At 42.1% G+C, this 20,770-nt stretch overlaps 1 protein-coding gene across 1 annotated transcript in view; it reads left to right on the top strand.

The window, feature by feature from the left end:
- Positions 1–20,770, top strand: part of capn3a (calpain 3a, (p94)) — a 77,402-nt gene that overhangs the window by 37,665 nt on the left and 18,967 nt on the right. The gene's annotated exons all lie outside the window — the stretch shown is intronic.

Raw genomic sequence — 20,770 nt, 5'->3', positions numbered from 1 at the left:
GAGTACGGGGAGGCCGGGGAGGCCAGGGAGTACGGGGAGGCCGGGGAGTACGGGGAGGCCGGGGAGTACAGGGAGACCGGGGAGGCCAGGGAGTACGGGGAGGCCAGGGAGTACGGGGAGGCCAGGGAGTACAGGGAGGCCAGGGAGTACAGGGAGGCCAGGGAGACCGGGGAGGCCAGGGTGTACAGGGAGGCCAGGGAGTACAGGGAGGCCGGCGAGGCGTGGAGGTCAGGGAGTACAGGGAGGCCAGGGAGTACAGGGAGGCCAGGGAGTACAGGGAGGCCAGGGAGTACGGGGAGGCCAGGGAGTACAGGGAGACCGGGGAGGCCAGGGAGTACGACCAGGGAGTACAGGGAGGCCAGGGAGTACAGGGAGTACGGGGAGATCGGGGAGTACAGGGAGGCCAGTGAGCGCTTGGGGGAATGTGAGTATAGTGCTGGGGTGGGTGGTCAACCAATGTGCTCCCAATTTAGTGCCGGGATTCAATCCGATCTGCGTCAGATCCGCGTTATAGCGCGCGCTTGACATTTAAAGGTAATTTTCAGATTGAGTTGACATACGCAGCGTTTACCTTTCTCTATCTCTCAACACGGGAACATTCCCTTTAAAAGCTGCATGGTCTAAAACCCACGATCAGATTGAATCCTGCCTGGGTTATTATTATATACTGTATCACACCTCCTGTATATCTGTCATGTTACTGTATTACACCTCCTGTATATCTGTCATGTTACTGTATTACACCTCCTGTATATCTGTCATGTTACTGTATTACACCTCCTGTATATCTGTCATGTTACTGTATTACACCTCCTGTATATCTGTCATGTTACTGTATTACACCTCCTGTATATCTGTCATGTTACTGTATTACACCTCCTGTATATCTGTCATGTTACTGTATTACACCTCCTGTATATCTGTCATGTTACTGTATTACACCTCCTGTATATCTGTCATGTTACTGTATTACACCTCCTGTATATCTGTAATACACCTCCTGTATATCTGTCATGTTACTGTATTACACCTCCTGTATATCTGTCATGTTACTGTATTACACCTCCTGTATATCTGTCATGTTACTGTATTACACCTCCTGTATATCTGTCATGTTACTGTATTACACCTCCTGTATATCTGTCATGTTACTGTATTACACCTCCTGTATGTCTGTCATGTTACTGTATTACACCTCCTGTATATCTGTAATACACCTCCTGTATATCTGTCATGTTACTGTATTACACCTCCTGTATATCTGTCATGTTACTGTATTACACCTCCTGTATATCTGTCATGTTACTGTATTACACCTCCTGTATATCTGTCATGTTACTGTAATACACCTCCTGTATATCTGTCATGTTACTGTATTACACCTCCTGTATATCTGTAATACACCACCTGTATATCTGTCATGTTACTGTATTACACCTCCTGTATATCTGGCATGTTACTGTATTACACCTCCTGTATATCTGTCATGTTACTGTATTACACCTCCTGTATATCTGTCATGTTACTGTATTACACCTCCTGTATATCTGTATTACACCTCCTGTATATCTGTCATGTTACTGTATTACACCTCCTGTATATCTGTCATGTTACTGTATTACACCTGCTGTATATCTGTCATGTTACTGTATTACACCTACTGTATATCTGTATTACACCTCCTGTATATCTGTCATGTTACTGTATTACACCTCCTGTATATCTGTCATGTTACTGTATTACACCTCCTGTATATCTGTATTACACCTCCTGTATATCTGTCATGTTACTGTATTACACCTCCTGTATATCTGTCATGTTACTGTATTACACCTGCTGTATATCTGTCATGTTACTGTATTACACCTACTGTATATCTGTAATACACCTCCTGTATATCTGTAATACACCACCTGTATATCTGTCATGTTACTGTATTACACCTCCTGTATATCTGGCATGTTACTGTAATACACCTCCTGTATATCTGTCATGTTACTGTATTACACCTCCTGTATATCTGTCATGTTACTGTATTACACCTCCTGTATATCTGTATTACACCTCCTGTATATCTGTCATGTTACTGTATTACACCTCCTGTATATCTGTCATGTTACTGTATTACACCTCCTGTATATCTGGCATGTTACCGTATTACACCATCTGTATATCTGTCATATTACTGTATTACACCTCCTGTATATCTGTCATGTTACTGTATTACACCTCCTGTATATCTGTCATATTACTGTATTACACCTCCTGTATATCTGTCATGTTACTGTATTACACCTCCTGTATATCTGTCATGTTACTGTATTACACCTCCTGTATATCTGTCATGTTACTGTATTACACCTCCTGTATATCTGTCATGTTACTGTATTACACCTCCTGTATATCTGTATTACACCTCCTATCTGTCATGTTACTATATTACACCTCCTGTATATCTGTCATGTTACTGTATTACACCTCCTGTATATCTGTATTACACCTCCTGTATATCTGTCATGTTACTGTATTAAACCTCCTGTATATCTGTCATGTTACTGTATTACACCTCCTGTATATCTGTAATACACCTCCTGTATATCTGTCATGTTACTGTATTACACCTCCTGTATATCTGTCATGTTACTGTTGTTATCAGACCTGCTGTATACAGAGCATTCATAAAGTATTCAGACCTCTTCCTTATTTCCACGTTTTGTTACGTTACAGCCTCATTCTAACATGGATTCAATAAAACTCATCAATCTACACACGATACCCCATCATGACATCACAATACCCCATCACGACATCACAATACCCCATAATGACATCACAATACCCCATAATGACAAAGCAAAAACAGATCACATTTACAAAAGTATTCAGAACCTATACAAACCTGTACTTTGTTGAAGCACCTTGAGCAGCGATCTTCTTGGGTATGACGCTGCTAGCTTGGCACACCTGTATAGGCTCTGGGCGGGCCACTCAAGGATATTCAGAGACCTGTCCCGAAGCCACTCCTGTGTTGTCTTGGCTATGTGCTGTGTGGTGGATGAATCAGAATTAGTTGGGTAATATAAGTAATTAAGATGTCTTATCTGCATAATATTCTTATGTGATATACTTTTTATTAGAATGTATTTCTTTGGACTCTGGTGTTGGCAGTTGCACTTCTTCCCTCAGCTGGGGCTCAGTCACCTGGGGCTCAGTCACCTGGGGCTCAGTCACCTGGGGCCCAGAGAGGGGAGAGGTCAGGCCTGTCTTTCACATGTCCCTGGTGCTATGCATAATATCAGAAAGGGAAGAGGACAGGAGGGAACATTGTCTTCATATGTGAATGTGTCTTTACCTATTCTTAAATCATGTGAAGGGATGGCGTGATTAATGGGGAGCCAATTACTCCACAATGTCTGTGCGCAAGTCACTCCCTCCTTTGGCATTTCGGGGAGGTGTATGGCAGTGTCTGGAACCATTGTATGTCCTCTCTGATGTTGCACTTATCCTGGGATAGTGTATGACCTAGAGGCTCACTCCTCTCAGTGAGCTTGTCCAGGAGTAGGGTCAAGAGGGGTTTACTTGAGATAGGAGTATCTAGAGTTGACAATTGAGTTATGCCATTGGATGAGGTAATGGTTCTGTGCTATGAAGTACCAGGAACAAGATTAGAACCTTGTCTTAGGGACCAAACTGAACGATAATTTATAACGAATGTTATCTGGCTAAGGGATACTCCTTTCTCAATTATAAAGTCCCTTTGTGAACTGTTCCTAAGATATGTGGTTTGTCATGTAGGTTGAGAGGGGTGTATCTTGGCTATAAAAGATCTTTGTACTTTTCAATGGTTTATTAGAGATAGCGCATCATTGAAAGTCAAAGGCTATTGCAAAGCTCTTATTATTAAAGATGTAGTTTAGGTATAACTCTGACTGCTGTGTGAAGTTTGTTTCTCCTCATTTGGTAAAGCAGAAATTAGCCACCGCAGTGCTTAGAGTTGTTGTCCTGTTGGAAGGTGAACCTTCACCCCAGTCTGAGGTCCTGAGCGCTCTGGAGCAGGTTTTCATCAAGGATCTCAACTTTGCTCCGTTCATCTTTCCCTCGATCCTCACTAGTCTCCCAGTCCCTGCCGCTGAAAAACATCCCCACAGCATGATGCTGCCACCACCATGCTTCACCGTAGGGATGGTGCCAGGTTTCCTCCAGATGTGACACTTGGCATTCAGGCCAAAGAGTTCAACCTTGGTTTCATCAGACCAGAGAATCTTGTTTCTCATGGTCTGAGAGTCCTTTAGGTGCCTTTTGGCAAACTCTCAGCGGGCTGTCATGTGCCTTTTACTGAGGAGTGGCTTCTGTCTGACCACTCTACCATAAAGGCCTGATTGGTGGAGTGCTGCAGAGATGGTTGTCCTTCTGGAAGGTTCTCCCATCTCCACAGAGGAACACTAGAGCTCTGTCAGAGTGACCATCAGGTTTGTGGTCACCTCCCTGACCAAGGCCCTTCTCCCCCGATTGCTCAGTATGGCCGGGCGACCAGCTCTAGGAAGAGTCTTATTGATTCCTAACTTCTTCCATTTAAGAATGATGGAGGCCACTGTGTTCTTGGGGACCTTCAATGCTGCAGAAATGTGTTGGTACCCTTCCCCAGATCTGTATCTTTATACAATCCTGTCTTGGACAATTCCTTCAACCTCATGGCTTGGTTTTTGCTCTGACATGTACTGTCAACTGTGGGACCTTATATAGACAGGTGTGTGTCTTTCCAAATCATGTCCAATCAATTGAATTTACCACAGGTGGACTCCAATCAGGTTGTAGAAACATCTCAAGGATGATCGTTGGAAACAGGATGCACCTGAGCTCAATTTCAAGTCTCAAAGCAAAGGGTCTGAATACTTATGTAAATAAGGTATGCGTTTTTATATTTTAATACATTTGCTAAAATTTCTAAAAACCTGTTTCGCTTCGTCATTATGGAGTATTGTGTGTACATTGATGAGGATTTAAAAAATATATATATATAATTAAAATAAGGCTGTAACAAAATGTGAAAAAAGTCAAGGGGTCTGAATACTTTCCGAATGCACTGTATCTGTCCTGTTGTTATCAGACCTCCTGTATATCTGTCCTGTTGTTATCAGACCTCCTGTATATCTGTCCTGTTGTTATCAGACCTCCTGTATAACTGTCCTGTTGTTATCAGACCTCCTGTATAACTGTCCTGTTGTTATCAGACCTCCTGTATAACTGTCCTGTTGTTATCAGACCTCCTGTATATCTGTCCTGTTACTGTTGTTATCAGACCTCCTGTATAACTGTCCTGTTGTTATCAGACCTCCTGTATAACTGTCCTGTTGTTATCAGACCTCCTGTATAACTGTTATGTTACTGTTGTTATCAGACCTCCTGTATATCTGTCCTGTTGTTATCAGACCTCCTGTATAACTGTCCTGTTGTTATCAGACCTCCTGTATATATCTGTCCTGTTGTTATCAGACCTCCTGTATAACTGTCCTGTTATCAGACCTCCTGTATAACTGTCCTGTTGTTATCAGACCTCCTGTATATATCTGTCATGTTACTGTTGTTATCAGACCTCCTGTATAACTGTCCTGTTACTGTTGTTATCAGACCTCCTGTATATATCTGTCCTGTCCTGTTGTTATCAGACCTCCTGTATAACTGTTCTGTTACTGTTGTTATCAGACCTCCTGTATAACTGTCCTGTTGTAATCAGACCTCCTGTATATATCTGTCCTGTTACTGTTGTTATCAGACCTCCTGTATAACTGTCCTGTTGTTATCAGACCTCCTGTATAACTGCCCTGTTGTTATCAGACCTCCTGTATAACTGTTCTGTTGTTATCAGACCTCCTGTATATCTGTCCTGTTGTTATCAGACCTCCTGTATAACTGTTCTGTTGTTATCAGACCTCCTGTATATCTGTCCTGTTGTTATCAGACCTCCTGTATAACTGTCCTGTTGTTATCAGACCTCCTGTATAACTGCCCTGTTGTTATCAGACCTCCTGTATATCTGTCCTGTTACTGTTGTTATCAGACCTCCTGTATAACTGTTCTGTTACTGTTGTTATCAGACCTCCTGTATATCTGTCCTGTTACTGTTGTTATCAGACCTCCTGTATAACTGTCCTGTTGTTATCAGACCTCCTGTATATCTGTCCTGTTACTGTTGTTATCAGACCTCCTGTATATATCTGTCCTGTTACTGTTGTTATCAGACCTCCTGTATAACTGTTCTGTTACTGTTGTTATCAGACCTCCTGTATATCTGTCCTGTTACTGTTGTTATCAGACCTCCTGTATAACTGTCCTGTTGTTATCAGACCTCCTATATATCTGTCCTGTTGTTATCAGACCTCCTGTATATCTGTTCTGTTACTGTTGTTATCAGACCTCCTGTATATCTGTTCTGTTACTGTTGTTATCAGACCTCCTGTATATATCTGTCCTGTTACTGTTGTTATCAGACCTCCTGTATATATCTGTCCTGTTACTGTTGTTATCAGACCTCCTGTATATATCTGTCATGTTACTGTTGTTATCAGACCTCCTGTATATCTGTCCTGTTGTTATCAGACCTCCTGTATAACTGTCCTGTTATCAGATCTCCTGTATATCTGTCCTGTTGTTATCAGACCTCCTGTATAACTGTCCTGTTGTTATCAGACCTCCTGTATATCTGTCCTGTTGTTATCAGACCTCCTGTATAACTGTCCTGTTACTGTTGTTATCAGACCTCCTGTATATATGTCCTGTTGTTATCAGACCTCCTGTATATCTGTCCTGTTACTGTTGTTGTCAGACCTCCTGTATATCTGTCCTGTTACTGTAATACACCTCCTGTATATCTGTCATGTTACTATATTACACCTCCTGTATATCTGTCATGTTACTGTATTACACCTCCTGTATATCTGTATTACACCTCCTGTATATCTGTCATGTTACTGTATTAAACCTCCTGTATATCTGTCATGTTACTGTATTACACCTCCTGTATATCTGTAATACACCTCCTGTATATCTGTCATGTTACTGTATTACACCTCCTGTATATCTGTCATGTTACTGTTGTTATCAGACCTGCTGTATACAGAGCATTCATAAAGTATTCAGACCTCTTCCTTATTTCCACGTTTTGTTACATTACAGCCTCATTCTAACATGGATTCAATAAAACTCATCAATCTACACACGATACCCCATCATGACATCACAATACCCCATCACGACATCACAATACCCCATAATGACATCACAATACCCCATAATGACAAAGCAAAAACAGATCACATTTACAAAAGTATTCAGAACCTATACAAACCTGTACTTTGTTGAAGCACCTTGAGCAGCGATCTTCTTGGGTATGACGCTGCTAGCTTGGCACACCTGTATAGGCTCTGGGCGGGCCACTCAAGGATATTCAGAGACCTGTCCCGAAGCCACTCCTGTGTTGTCTTGGCTATGTGCTGTGTGGTGGATGAATCAGAATTAGTTGGGTAATATAAGTAATTAAGATGTCTTATCTGCATAATATTCTTATGTGATATACTTTTTATTAGAATGTATTTCTTTGGACTCTGGTGTTGGCAGTTGCACTTCTTCCCTCAGCTGGGGCTCAGTCACCTGGGGCTCAGTCACCTGGGGCTCAGTCACCTGGGGCCCAGAGAGGGGAGAGGTCAGGCCTGTCTTTCACATGTCCCTGGTGCTATGCATAATATCAGAAAGGGAAGAGGACAGGAGGGAACATTGTCTTCATATGTGAATGTGTCTTTACCTATTCTTAAATCATGTGAAGGGATGGCGTGATTAATGGGGAGCCAATTACTCCACAATGTCTGTGCGCAAGTCACTCCCTCCTTTGGCATTTCGGGGAGGTGTATGGCAGTGTCTGGAACCATTGTATGTCCTCTCTGATGTTGCACTTATCCTGGGATAGTGTATGACCTAGAGGCTCACTCCCCTCAGTGAGCTTGTCCAGGAGTAGGGTCAAGAGGGGTTTACTTGAGATAGGAGTATCTAGAGTTGACAATTGAGTTATGCCATTGGATGAGGTAATGGTTCTGTGCTATGAAGTACCAGGAACAAGATTAGAACCTCGTCTTAGGGACCAAACTGAACGATAATTTATAACGAATGTTATCTGGCTAAGGGATACTCCTTTCTCAATTATAAAGTCCCTTTGTGAACTGTTCCTAAGATATGTGGTTTGTCATGTAGGTTGAGAGGGGTGTATCTTGGCTATAAAAGATCTTTGTACTTTTCAATGGTTTATTAGAGATGGCGCATCATTGAAAGTCAAAGGCTATTACAAAGCTCTTATTATTAATGATGTAGTTTAGGTATAACTCTGACTGCTGTGTGAAGTTTGTTTCTCCTCATTTGGTAAAGCAGAAATTAGCCACCACAGTGCTTAGAGTTGTTGTCCTGTTGGAAGGTGAACCTTCACCCCAGTCTGAGGTCCTGAGCGCTCTGGAGCAGGTTTTCATCAAGGATCTCAACTTTGCTCCGTTCATCTTTCCCTCGATCCTCACTAGTCTCCCAGTCCCTGCCGCTGAAAAACATCCCCACAGCATGATGCTGCCACCACCATGCTTCACCGTAGGGATGGTGCCAGGTTTCCTCCAGATGTGACACTTGGCATTCAGGCCAAAGAGTTCAACCTTGGTTTCATCAGACCAGAGAATCTTGTTTCTCATGGTCTGAGAGTCCTTTAGGTGCCTTTTGGCAAACTCTCAGCGGGCTGTCATGTGCCTTTTACTGAGGAGTGGCTTCTGTCTGACCACTCTACCATAAAGGCCTGATTGGTGGAGTGCTGCAGAGATGGTTGTCCTTCTGGAAGGTTCTCCCATCTCCACAGAGGAACACTAGAGCTCTGTCAGAGTGACCATCAGGTTTGTGGTCACCTCCCTGACCAAGGCCCTTCTCCCCCGATTGCTCAGTATGGCCGGGCGACCAGCTCTAGGAAGAGTCTTATTGATTCCTAACTTCTTCCATTTAAGAATGATGGAGGCCACTGTGTTCTTGGGGACCTTCAATGCTGCAGAAATGTGTTGGTACCCTTCCCCAGATCTGTATCTTTATACAATCCTGTCTTGGACAATTCCTTCAACCTCATGGCTTGGTTTTTGCTCTGACATGTACTGTCAACTGTGGGACCTTATATAGACAGGTGTGTGTCTTTCCAAATCATGTCCAATCAATTGAATTTACCACAGGTGGACTCCAATCAGGTTGTAGAAACATCTCAAGGATGATCGTTGGAAACAGGATGCACCTGAGCTCAATTTCAAGTCTCAAAGCAAAGGGTCTGAATACTTATGTAAATAAGGTATGCGTTTTTTATATTTTAATACATTTGCTAAAATTTCTAAAAACCTGTTTCGCTTCGTCATTATGGAGTATTGTGTGTACATTGATGAGGATTTAAAAAATATATATATATAATTAAAATAAGGCTGTAACAAAATGTGAAAAAAGTCAAGGGGTCTGAATACTTTCCGAATGCACTGTATCTGTCCTGTTGTTATCAGACCTCCTGTATAACTGTCCTGTTGTTATCAGACCTCCTGTATAACTGTCCTGTTGTTATCAGACCTCCTGTATATCTGTCCTGTTGTTATCAGACCTCCTGTATAACTGTCCTGTTACTGTTGTTATCAGACCTCCTGTATATATCTGTCCTGTTACTGTTGTTATCAGACCTCCTGTATATCTGTCCTGTTGTTATCAGACCTCCTGTATAACTGTTCTGTTACTGTTGTTATCAGACCTCCTGTATAACTGTCCTGTTACTGTTGTTATCAGACCTCCTGTATATCTGTCCTGTTGTTATCAGACCTCCTGTATAACTGTCCTGTTGTTATCAGACCTCCTGTATAACTGTCCTGTTGTTATCAGACCTCCTGTATATCTGTCCTGTTGTTATCAGACCTCCTGTATAACTGTCCTGTTACTGTTGTTATCAGACCTCCTGTATATATCTGTCCTGTTACTGTTGTTATCAGACCTCCTGTATATCTGTCCTGTTGTTATCAGACCTCCTGTATATCTGTCCTGTTGTTATCAGACCTCCTGTATATATCTGTCCTGTTACTGTTGTTATCAGACCTCCTGTATATCTGTCCTGTTGTTATCAGACCTCCTGTATAACTGTCCTGTTGTTATCAGACCTCCTGTATAACTGTCCTGTTGTTATCAAACCTCCTGTATATCTGTCCTGTTACTGTTGTTATCAGACCTCCTGTATATCTGTCCTGTTGTTATCAGACCTTCTGTATAACTGTCCTGTTGTTATCAGACCTCCTGTATATCTGTCCTGTTGTTATCAGACCTCCTGTATAACTGCCCTGTTATCAGACCTCCTGTATAACTGTTCTGTTGTTATCAGACCTCCTGTATAACTGTTCTGTTGTTATCAGACCTCCTGTATATCTGTCCTGTTGTTATCAGACCTCCTGTATAACTGTCCTGTTGTTATCAGACCTCCTGTATAACTGTCATGTTGTTATCAGACCTCCTGTATATCTGTCCTGTTGTTATCAGACCTCCTGTATATCTGTCCTGTTACTGTTGTTATCAGACCTCCTGTATAACTGTCCTGTTATCAGACCTCCTGTATAACTGTCCTGTTGTTATCAGACCTCCTGTATATCTGTCCTGTTACTGTTGTTATCAGACCTCCTGTATAACTGCCCTGTTGTTATCAGACCTCCTGTATATCTGTCCTGTTACTGTTGTTATCAGACCTCCTGTATAACTGTCCTGTTGTTATCAGACCTCCTGTATATATCTGTCCTGTTACTGTTGTTATCAGACCTCCTGTATATCTGTCCTGTTACTGTTGTTATCAGACCTCCTGTATAACTGTCCTGTTGTTATCAGACCTCCTGTATAACTGTCCTGTTGTTATCAGACCTCCTGTATAACTGTCCTGTTGTTATCAGACCTCCTGTATAACTGTCCTGTTGTTATCAGACCTCCTGTATAACTGTCCTGTTGTTATCAGACCTCCTGTATATCTGTCCTGTTGTTATCAGACCTCCTGTATATATCTGTCCTGTTACTGTTGTTATCAGACCTCCTGTATATCTGTCCTGTTACTGTTGTTATCAGACCTCCTGTATAACTGTCCTGTTGTTATCAGACCTCCTGTATAACTGTCCTGTTGTTATCAGACCTCCTGTATAACTGTCCTGTTGTTATCAGACCTCCTGTATAACTGTCCTGTTGTTATCAGACCTCCTGTATATCTGTCCTGTTACTGTTGTATCAGACCTCCTGTATATCTGTCCTGTTGTTATCAGACCTCCTGTATATCTGTCCTGTTGTTATCAGACCTCCTGTATATATCTGTCCTGTTACTGTTGTTATCAGACCTCCTGTATATATCTGTCCTGTTGTTATCAGACCTCCTGTATATCTGTCCTGTTGTTATCAGACCTCCTGTATAACTGTCCTGTTGTTATCAGACCTCCTGTATATCTGTCTTGTTGTTATCAGACCTCCTGTATAACTGTTCTGTTGTTATCAGACCTCCTGTATATCTGTCCTGTTGTTATCAGACCTCCTGTATAACTGTCCTGTTGTTATCAGACCTCCTGTATAACTGTCCTGTTGTTATCAGACCTCCTGTATATCTGTCTTGTTGTTATCAGACCTCCTGTATAACTGTTCTGTTGTTATCAGACCTCCTGTATATCTGTCCTGTTGTTATCAGACCTCCTGTATAACTGTCCTGTTGTTATCAGACCTCCTGTATAACTGTCCTGTTGTTATCAGACCTCCTGTATATCTGTCCTGTTGTTATCAGACCTCCTGTATATATCTGTCCTGTTACTGTTGTTATCAGACCTCCTGTATATCTGTCCTGTTGTTATCAGACCTCCTGTATATCTGTCCTGTTACTGTTGTTATCAGACCTCCTGTATAACTGTTCTGTTACTGTTGTTATCAGACCTCCTGTAACGGGCGTCTAAGTCGTTCTCCTCCTCGGACGAGGAGGAGCAAGGATCGGACCAAAATGCAGCGGGTGATGAATACATGATGAATTTATTAGACAAGACGAAACACGAAGTACACTTGAATAAATTACAAAATAACAAAAATGACGTAGACCGACCTGAACATGAGAACTTACATAAAACGAAGAACGCACAAACAGGAACAGACTAGACAAACGAAACAGTCCCGTGTGGTACAAACACTGACACGGAAGACAATCACCCACAAACAAACAGTGAGAACAGCCTACCTTAATATGGTTCTCAATCAGAGGAAACGTCAAACACCTGCCCCTGATTGAGAACCATATAAGGCTAATTAACCATGAACCTAAACAAGAAACAAATAACATAGACTGCCCACCCCAACTCACGCCCTGACCATACTAAACAAATACAAAAACAACGGAAAACAGGTCAGGAACGTGACAGAACCCCCCCCTCAAGGTGCGAACTCATCTATGTGTTATCTATGTGTCTCATTTACTCCCACTAATTAGCCCCATAAATTATACAAATATGACTTTGGGATAGTGAATGAGAATACCTATGATGGACAAGAAAATACAAAAACAGAGTAAAGCATATAAACCAACTGGACCAAACATCTCCAAATTTTTAATACTAAATAGGAGTAAAAGATCCAATTAGAAACATTAATGAAAACCTAACTAGACCAAAAATCTCTAGTAATTCATAAGAGTAAAATATCTAATTTGGTATAGAACTAATAAAGATTAATATATTACATTTTTGATGAAGCATGAGCATGTAGGTACCTAGCCTTGCCTGAGGTTATCTCAGTTATGTGAAAATTAAAAAAAGAAATAATAATAATAATACAATGAGCATAATAATAATATTGAATATGAGAAAATTAAAAATTAAAATAAAATAATACAATGAGTATAATAATAAATTGAATATGAGAAAATTAAATAAAATAATACAATGAGTATAATAATAAATTGAATATGAGAAAATCAGAGACCTACATGCAGTTACAAAAGAAAATTGACACAACATCATTCTAAATTTAAGCATTTCAACATGATCCTCCCTCGCAGACACCTCTCTAATAAAGTGATATCAATGATACCAACCTTTGTTAGAAGATTAAGGACATGGTCCGTAGACACTTGTAACCGGAATACCCTCTGTTACCTAGCATGTTTTTGAAATTAACCTAGTTTTTAGAAGGAAAAACTAACTTTAATTAAAAGAAAACATATATATTCATTGAAATATGTATCTAAAAATTCAACCAAACATACAAAAACACAAGGCCTTAAGCAAAAATAGATATACTAACATCCTTACATAGGAGCACAGTCCTCACCCTTACAGATACTACAATCTGCTCTTTGACATTTTGCGCAAAACAGGGGGTCTCCGTGATGGTCATGGCCCTCCGCATTAAATGTTGTGCACCACTTGCACTTACCGCGCAAATGACACTTTTTTGTGGACATGTACGAGTATACATTCCTCTGAATTTGGGAATACAGCATATACAGGTAGACCGTCCTTACGAAAACCGTGGCATGCATATCCACCTCCAGGAACTACTCCATGTAGACAGTTTGGATTACCAAACGGGCAGTCAAGAGGTCCACCAACCGCATTGCAGGGCTGTCCATTTTTGTCTGTATAATGGCCTGGGCTCCCAGGAACAGGACTAATTATCACAGGAGGATCAGCTCTCCCTACAGACATCTGTTTAACCGTTGTCTGGACCACAAGTGATTTTACCAAGGGTAAAACACAACAAAATATAATACCCAGAGCCAACAAGCCTCCTCCCAGCATAATAGCCATCCTAGCAAACATAGCTCCCCACTTTCCTAATGCTAGGTCTAGCCAATCCCAAACATGAGAGTCAAACCCAGCATTTGCCTTAACTTCTGCTCGTAGTCCTTTAAGTTTAGCCATAGCAATAGCAAAGGATCCATTAGGTGCAGTGTTATTGGGGATAAAGGTGCAACAATCATCCCCAAACATAACACAAACTCCACCCTTCTCCGCTAAGAGCCAATTGAGAGCCTGTCTGTTTTGCCAAGTCATTTTACTGGTAGCCTGTACCTGCTCCCCCAACGCCGTTAGAGCCGAGTCAGTATAGTTAATGAATCTCTGTTGGTTATAGTATATATAATTAATCCACTCTAAGTTTTTATTTGGTGTTATCCACAAAAATATAGATTCAAATCCTGATTTAACCTCATCTCTTGCCTTGAACTCCCGAGGTACACCTCTAGGCTGTCCAATTGCATCAAGGTATACCTCAGGGTCTTTCTCATACGCCCTTTTAACTCTAGGATTAACATAGTCATCATGGGGTGATTTAATGATGGTAACCTGTTGAATTGCTCTAACTAAGGCACAAAGACCAATCCATCCATTAGGCAATACATTCAACAATTTGTTTTTTCCACACATCCAGAAACTATCCGCAATACCTCTGTCCTGATTCTTTAGCATAGTGAGAGATGGTGCAACCTGAGTTATGTGACCACACAACCCTTTTCTATTCATTATCCACCCTTTATCATTATTTCTACGAACTCCCGCAGTCTCTAGCACCCAAATAGTATCACATTCTACAGTGGTGTTTCCTACATCAATTCCTTCGGTGTCATGGCTGTAAAAACATTCATATTTTCCTTTAACCACAGTACTTCTGTCTAATTGAGGTCCATTTAATTCAGTTCTAATGTCATAGGCAACACAATCATTGTCTCCCAACCTAGTCTCGTTCAACATGGTTCTGCCCCTAGTGCTCCCTCGAGCAATCCTACATTCTATGTCACACAAGGGAATAGAATACTTTCTATTGGTACAATGATCATTTTTCCAATTTGCACAGTTTTTAAATGATGCTGGTTCAGGGACTATTATGAGATCAGACAAAGGTGATTTACTACACAAAATACAATTGTCCATTTTGTGTTTGTTTGCCGTATACTTAGCCCATTTGTACCATTCGTTCTTCACCCCTTCTTCTTGTGTGATGTCCTTGAGTGGTTCTGAGTCTGATATATCTATTTCTGTCATCTTTACAATGTTCTTGTCTTGAGGTAGGTCATTAGAGTTTGTCAACAAGTTCCAGATTTCATTAAAGAATCCTTTTGGCTCTGATGTCTCAGGTTTCCTTGTGGTTACCGTGGTCTGCTGTGGTTACCGTGGTCTGCTGTGGTTACCGTGGTCTGCTGTGGTTACCGTGGTCTGCTGTGGTTACCGTGGTCTGCTGTGGTTACCGTGGTCTGCTGTGGTTACCGTGGTCTGCTGTGGTTACCGTGGTCTGCTGTGGTTACCGTGGTCTGCTGTGGTTACCGTGGTCTGCTGTGGTTACCGTGGTCTGCTGTGGTTACCGTGGTCTGCTTGGTAAGAGCAGTCGATGTCATCTTAGTGGTAGTTACTGTGGTCATCACATCAGCCGCCACCGTGGTTGTCGTTGTTCTAGTTGTCACAGGCTGTTCTTGTTCAGGTGCAGGTGTAGGTGTAGGACCTAATTTAATAAATGTGTTACTGTTTCCTTCACTCAGTCCTGTTCTTGCTATTTCAATTACAAATTCTTCACCTTCTGCTGGTGCGATCTTGTTCATGATAAACACCCATTTTTCCACATATTTAATTACTGTCAGGTCACATCCTTTAGGGTCCCAAACAACTTCTCTCTTTGTTTGATGATGTGTCCATCCACAGAGTGGTTCCTCCGGTAGGGGTTTCATCCTCCATACAGAAACTGTCTTTTGTTCTCCTGGTTCTGTTAGAATTTGTGGCGGAACAGAAAATCTAACCCTTTTTACCTCGTTTGACAGGTTCCTCTCTTCTCTTCCTGTTTTTACCATATGTCTTGATCGTGAATCATCTTCGTATTGCTCTCTGTTGTTCTTGCTCTGTCATTGTCACTGTTCTTTTGTGGTCCTAATTTCAATTGTTCAGTGAGGGGACCAGGTAAGGGCTGAAAAGTAAATTGTGGGGAAATCCCCATTCCTTTCATTTTGTGGGACTTCTGTTCTTCCTTGCAAGGTCTCTCCTTCTGTTCTTGGTAAGGCTTCTCCTCCGCTTTCTTCCCCTGTTGTTCCTGGTGAGGTTTCTCCTCCGCTTTCTTCCCCTGTTGTTCCTGGTGAGGTTTCTCCTCCGCTTTCTTCCCCTGTTGTTCCCTCCTCAGGCCGGACTGGGCTTCCATCTGGGAAGGCGTCCATCTCAGGGAAGAGATGTTCCCATTCTGTAGGCGGTACTTCGGGGTCCCACTGTGGAGGGCTTCCGTCAACGAGGTCTGCCACAACAGGTATGTCGTCAGGAGTAGCATGCATGTTACTTCCCCCCATTTCTGGGCTTTCTGACCATACCGGAGGAAGCTTTGGTTGTTTGTCTCTTTTCTTTTCAGCCTTTTTTCCCCTGGTACTTCTTCTGAGTGCGTTAGTTGATGCACTCGTCGTATCTTGGCTTGTATCTGGTCTGCCATTTTCTTGACTCTTCCCCGGCGTTTTTCTATTGTTCCCGCTGCTCCTGCTCCCTCCGGGTTCCCGCCTGGTGAATCAGCATCCTCTGTGTCCTCATCTCTATACGGTTGTGTCCTTCTCTCTGTCGGGACTCGGGTGCAGTGGTTTAGATGATACCACGTCTTGCTTCCTTTCACTTGGACGGCCGTGTTTGTGGCTGCTGCCACCTCGTAGGGTCCTTCTCTCCTCGGCTGATCCCACTTCCTTCGGAACACTCGAACGTAGACCAGATCTCCTGGTATCACTGGGAGAGGTCCTTCCGGACCCGGCTCAGGCACCGTCTTTTTCTCCTGTGAATATATAGCTTTGTGTATTTTGGTTAGGTACATCACATACGATTTTAATTCACTTTGCAATATATCTAAGGAGGGACCTTTATACAGTCCTCCTAACATTGGTATAGGCATGGGTCGAACCGTAAGCATTTCATGCGGCGATAGGTGCGTGTTTCTGTTAGTTTCCATGCGACAACTCATTAGTGCAAGCGGTAAAGCATCCACCCAATTGAGTCCTGTAGATCTACAAATCTTTGTTATCTTGTTTTTCAGAGTCCCGTTAACTCTCTCAACCATCCCCTGCGATTGGGGATGATAGACACATCCCAGCCTTTGTTTCATCCTTAGCTGTTGTATTATTGTTTTTACAACTTTTTTGTATAAACGCTGAACCATTGTCTGAGCTAATTTCGGACGGAATCCCAAATCTGGGAATTACTTCTGTTGATAAGAATTTTATCACTGTTCCTGACCCCTGATCCACCGATGGTACTGCTTCTACCCATCTACTGAACCTGTCTATGATAACTAACATGTACCTTTTACCCCGTATAGGTTTTATCATGTCTACGTAGTCCATCACGATGTGTCTAAACGGGCCTTCTGGAACCGGTATGTGACCTATAGGCGTAGCTATACCTTTACGTATGTTGTTCTTCGCACATATTTCACAAGTTGCCTGTAGATATGGTGACCAAAAACCTTTTTTTTTTTTTTTCTTATCACCTCCCCCCTTGCACAGTGATCAATATCATGTGCATCATTAATAAGTAGCGTCAAGAGAGTGGTGGTGGCTAATATGGCACCGTCATGTGTTCTCCATATCCCATGTCTATCTACAGAGGCCCTCCTCTGTAGCCAGGTATTTTGTTCAGTTATTCCAGCCCTAGCCTGAATTTGAATTAACTCAGCCGGAGATGTAATAGGTGCAATCGCAACTATGTCCATCAATGGTGCAATGAGAATTGGGACAACGCATCTGGATGCTTCATCTGCTGCATTATTGCCCCCAATGACAAAATCATTGCCTTTTTTGTGTGCTTGACACTTGATTATTGCTAGTTTCCGAGGATACATTAATGCTGTCATTAATTTAACAATTTGTGCTGGATGGGAGTTCCATCACTCTTTTTAAATCCTCTCTGTTTCCAGACTGCACCAAACAAATGGCATACGCCGTGTGCGTAAGCGGAATCAGTATAGATATTAACTGTTTTACCTCTTCCTAGCACACATGCTGCAGTCAGAGCCTGTAATTCAGCTAGCTGGGCTGAGCAAGGCTGAGGACAATGTTCTAATATTTCCTCAGTGAAAGCTTTCCCCTTTTGCTTAACTACCGCAAACCCTGCATGATTACCTGTATAATCTTTAAAACAAGAACCATCTACAAAGTAACTTTCCAGGCTATATCCCTCTTGATCTATTAATGGAATTGATTCTAAGTCTGGACGTAGTTTGGTAAATGTTAAAGCCTCGGCTACACAATCATGTGCTTCTCCCTCAAAATCAAATGGAATCCTTTCTGCTGGATTCACAGTGCTACATCTTTTAATGAGAACGTCTGGATACGTGAGTAAACTCATATAATCCATCGTCCTTGCATTAGTTAACACAAATTTGCCCTGCTCTATCAACTCCACTATTTTATGATGAGTGCTGATAATTACCGGATATCCCATGGTTATAGTTGACCCTTTGTCATATGCATAATGCAACGCTGCCAATCCTTGATAACACGGTGGGTATCCCTGAGCTACCGGATCTAATTTAGAGCTATAATAAGCAATAGGTTGTTTCTTCCACTACACGTTTCTTGCATAAGAACAGCTGCTGCATAATTGTTACACCTGTTTGCGACGTATAACAAGAATGGTTTAGTATAATCTGGGGTTGCTAGAGCTGGTGCTGTTTGCATTTCTGTTTTGAGTGTTTCAAATGCAACCAACGCATCAGTGTTCCAATCTAGTCTTGCTCTTAGATTAAGCTGTCCAGCTTCTTTCATTATTTCTCTCAGAGGAGCCGTTTTAACTACATACTCTTCTATCCAATCAGAACTAAATCCTGTCATTCCCAAAAAGGTCATCATTTGAGCTACTGTTTGTGGCAAGGGTGCTTTGCTAATACCCTCTAGCTGTCCTGGGGCTATTGCTTTGGTTCCATGAGCTATTGTTCTGCCTAAGTACTCAACTTGTGGTTGACAGTACTGTAGTTTTGTTTTAGAGACTTTGTGTCCCCCCTCAGCTAGTCGCTGCAGTACTTTTATTGAGTCAGAATGACATTGTTCCAGAGTTGAGGCACAGATCAACAGGTCATCCACATATTGGATCAGTGTGCCATCTAACATTAATTCCTCCAAATCAGCTCTCAATATTTGATTGAAAAGATGCTTAAATCCTTGTGGCGTTCTAGTATAAGACAGAGTTTTGCCCCTATATCTAAACGCAAACAAATGTCTGCACTCCTCCGCCAGGGGTATACTAAAAAACGCTCCACATAGGTCAATAACCGTGAAGTATTTGGCATCCGGGGGAACATTGGTCAGCAGCGTGTGAGGGTTTGGGACTTCAGCAGGACAATCCTATCGTTATCGTTAATAGCTCTTAGGTCATGGACCAGTCTCCATTTTTTACCATCGGCTTTAAGAACAGGTAGCAAGGGTGTATTGCAACAACTGGGCATCTCTATCAATACACCTGCCCTGAGCAGTCCTTCTATTGTCAATCTTATCCCTTCTTCAGCCTCAGGCTTCATAGGATACTGGGTTTTCCATGGAAGTTTGGCGTCAGGTTTTATTTTGACACAAACAGGACTAGCAGATTTAACTAGCCCGACGTCTGTATCGTGTTGCGACCATACCTCGGTTGGTATGGTCTTCTCCATTTCTGCTCTAAGTTCACTAATTAGTCCTAGTCCTTCACCTAACACTACCTGCTGGCCTGCACTAACCTCTACCTCCCTTGGATCTCCAATCAACATAGTAGTGGTAACTATTTTGATAAATGATTTATCCTTTGAATGAAAGATTAATGGATTGTCCGTTTTATCCCACCTCTTTTTCCCAGCTTCCTTCATCATTGATCCTAGATCTTTAGATGTATAACCCTGTTTTACCAGCAATGTAATGTGAGGGACAGAGTCAGAGACATTGAACCATTTCTGCACAAATTCAGACCCGTCTCCGTCCATCACATCCATTGCGGCTCCCTGCTTTCCAATAACTATATATTGAGACATTATTGGTGCTTTCCTTCCATTTGCCCCCATAACCCAAAGTTGTTCTAGTAATGGATCCTGGTGTGGGTCAAATTGCATTGTGCAATGATATTCAGAATTTGCTCTAACTGCTTTAGGTATTTGGGCCTGGATGAATTTACCCCATTTCCTGACAGTTCTATCTACATCTGCTTCAATGCCTCCTAGCCAATATACATTAGCTGTTCCTTCTGTAGCCATCACTGGTAATTGTAATCCTGTTCTTTCAATTATTACTCCATCGGGAGAACATTTAATTTGTATGCCCATCTTGCATAGTGTGTCTATTCCTAATAGATTAATCTGTGTTTGATCTGACACTAAGATTGGAATTGTGACTGATTTACCGTCAGTTGTTAGACGAACTGGAGCGGTCATTGGAATTAACTGCGTATTTCCCGAGAATCCTATTGTTTTGGCATATTTACCCGACATGGGGAGATGAGAGGCATATTCTGGACTTACACATGTGTAAGTGGCTCCAGTATCTATCATCATGGGCGTACCTTTGTTTTCTATCTGAACCTGCAGTATAGGTTCTTGGTCAGCCCCTGTTGTTATTATTGGAAACTGACCCTCCCCTTTAGGATTCCCTGGGCATCCCTAGTTTTGTTGATTAGGCCCTGACCATGTGTTCACAGGGCCTGAAGGTTGGTTGGGGTTGCCCCGCCATTCGTTATTTGGATTCCAACCATTCTGATTTTGTTGGTAGTTT

This window comes from Salvelinus alpinus, chromosome 34 (genome assembly GCF_045679555.1).
Source record: "Salvelinus alpinus chromosome 34, SLU_Salpinus.1, whole genome shotgun sequence".
NCBI lineage: Eukaryota > Metazoa > Chordata > Actinopteri > Salmoniformes > Salmonidae > Salvelinus > Salvelinus alpinus.
The sequence above is the reverse complement of the archived record's forward strand: the minus strand, read 5'-3'. Positions and strand labels throughout refer to the sequence as shown.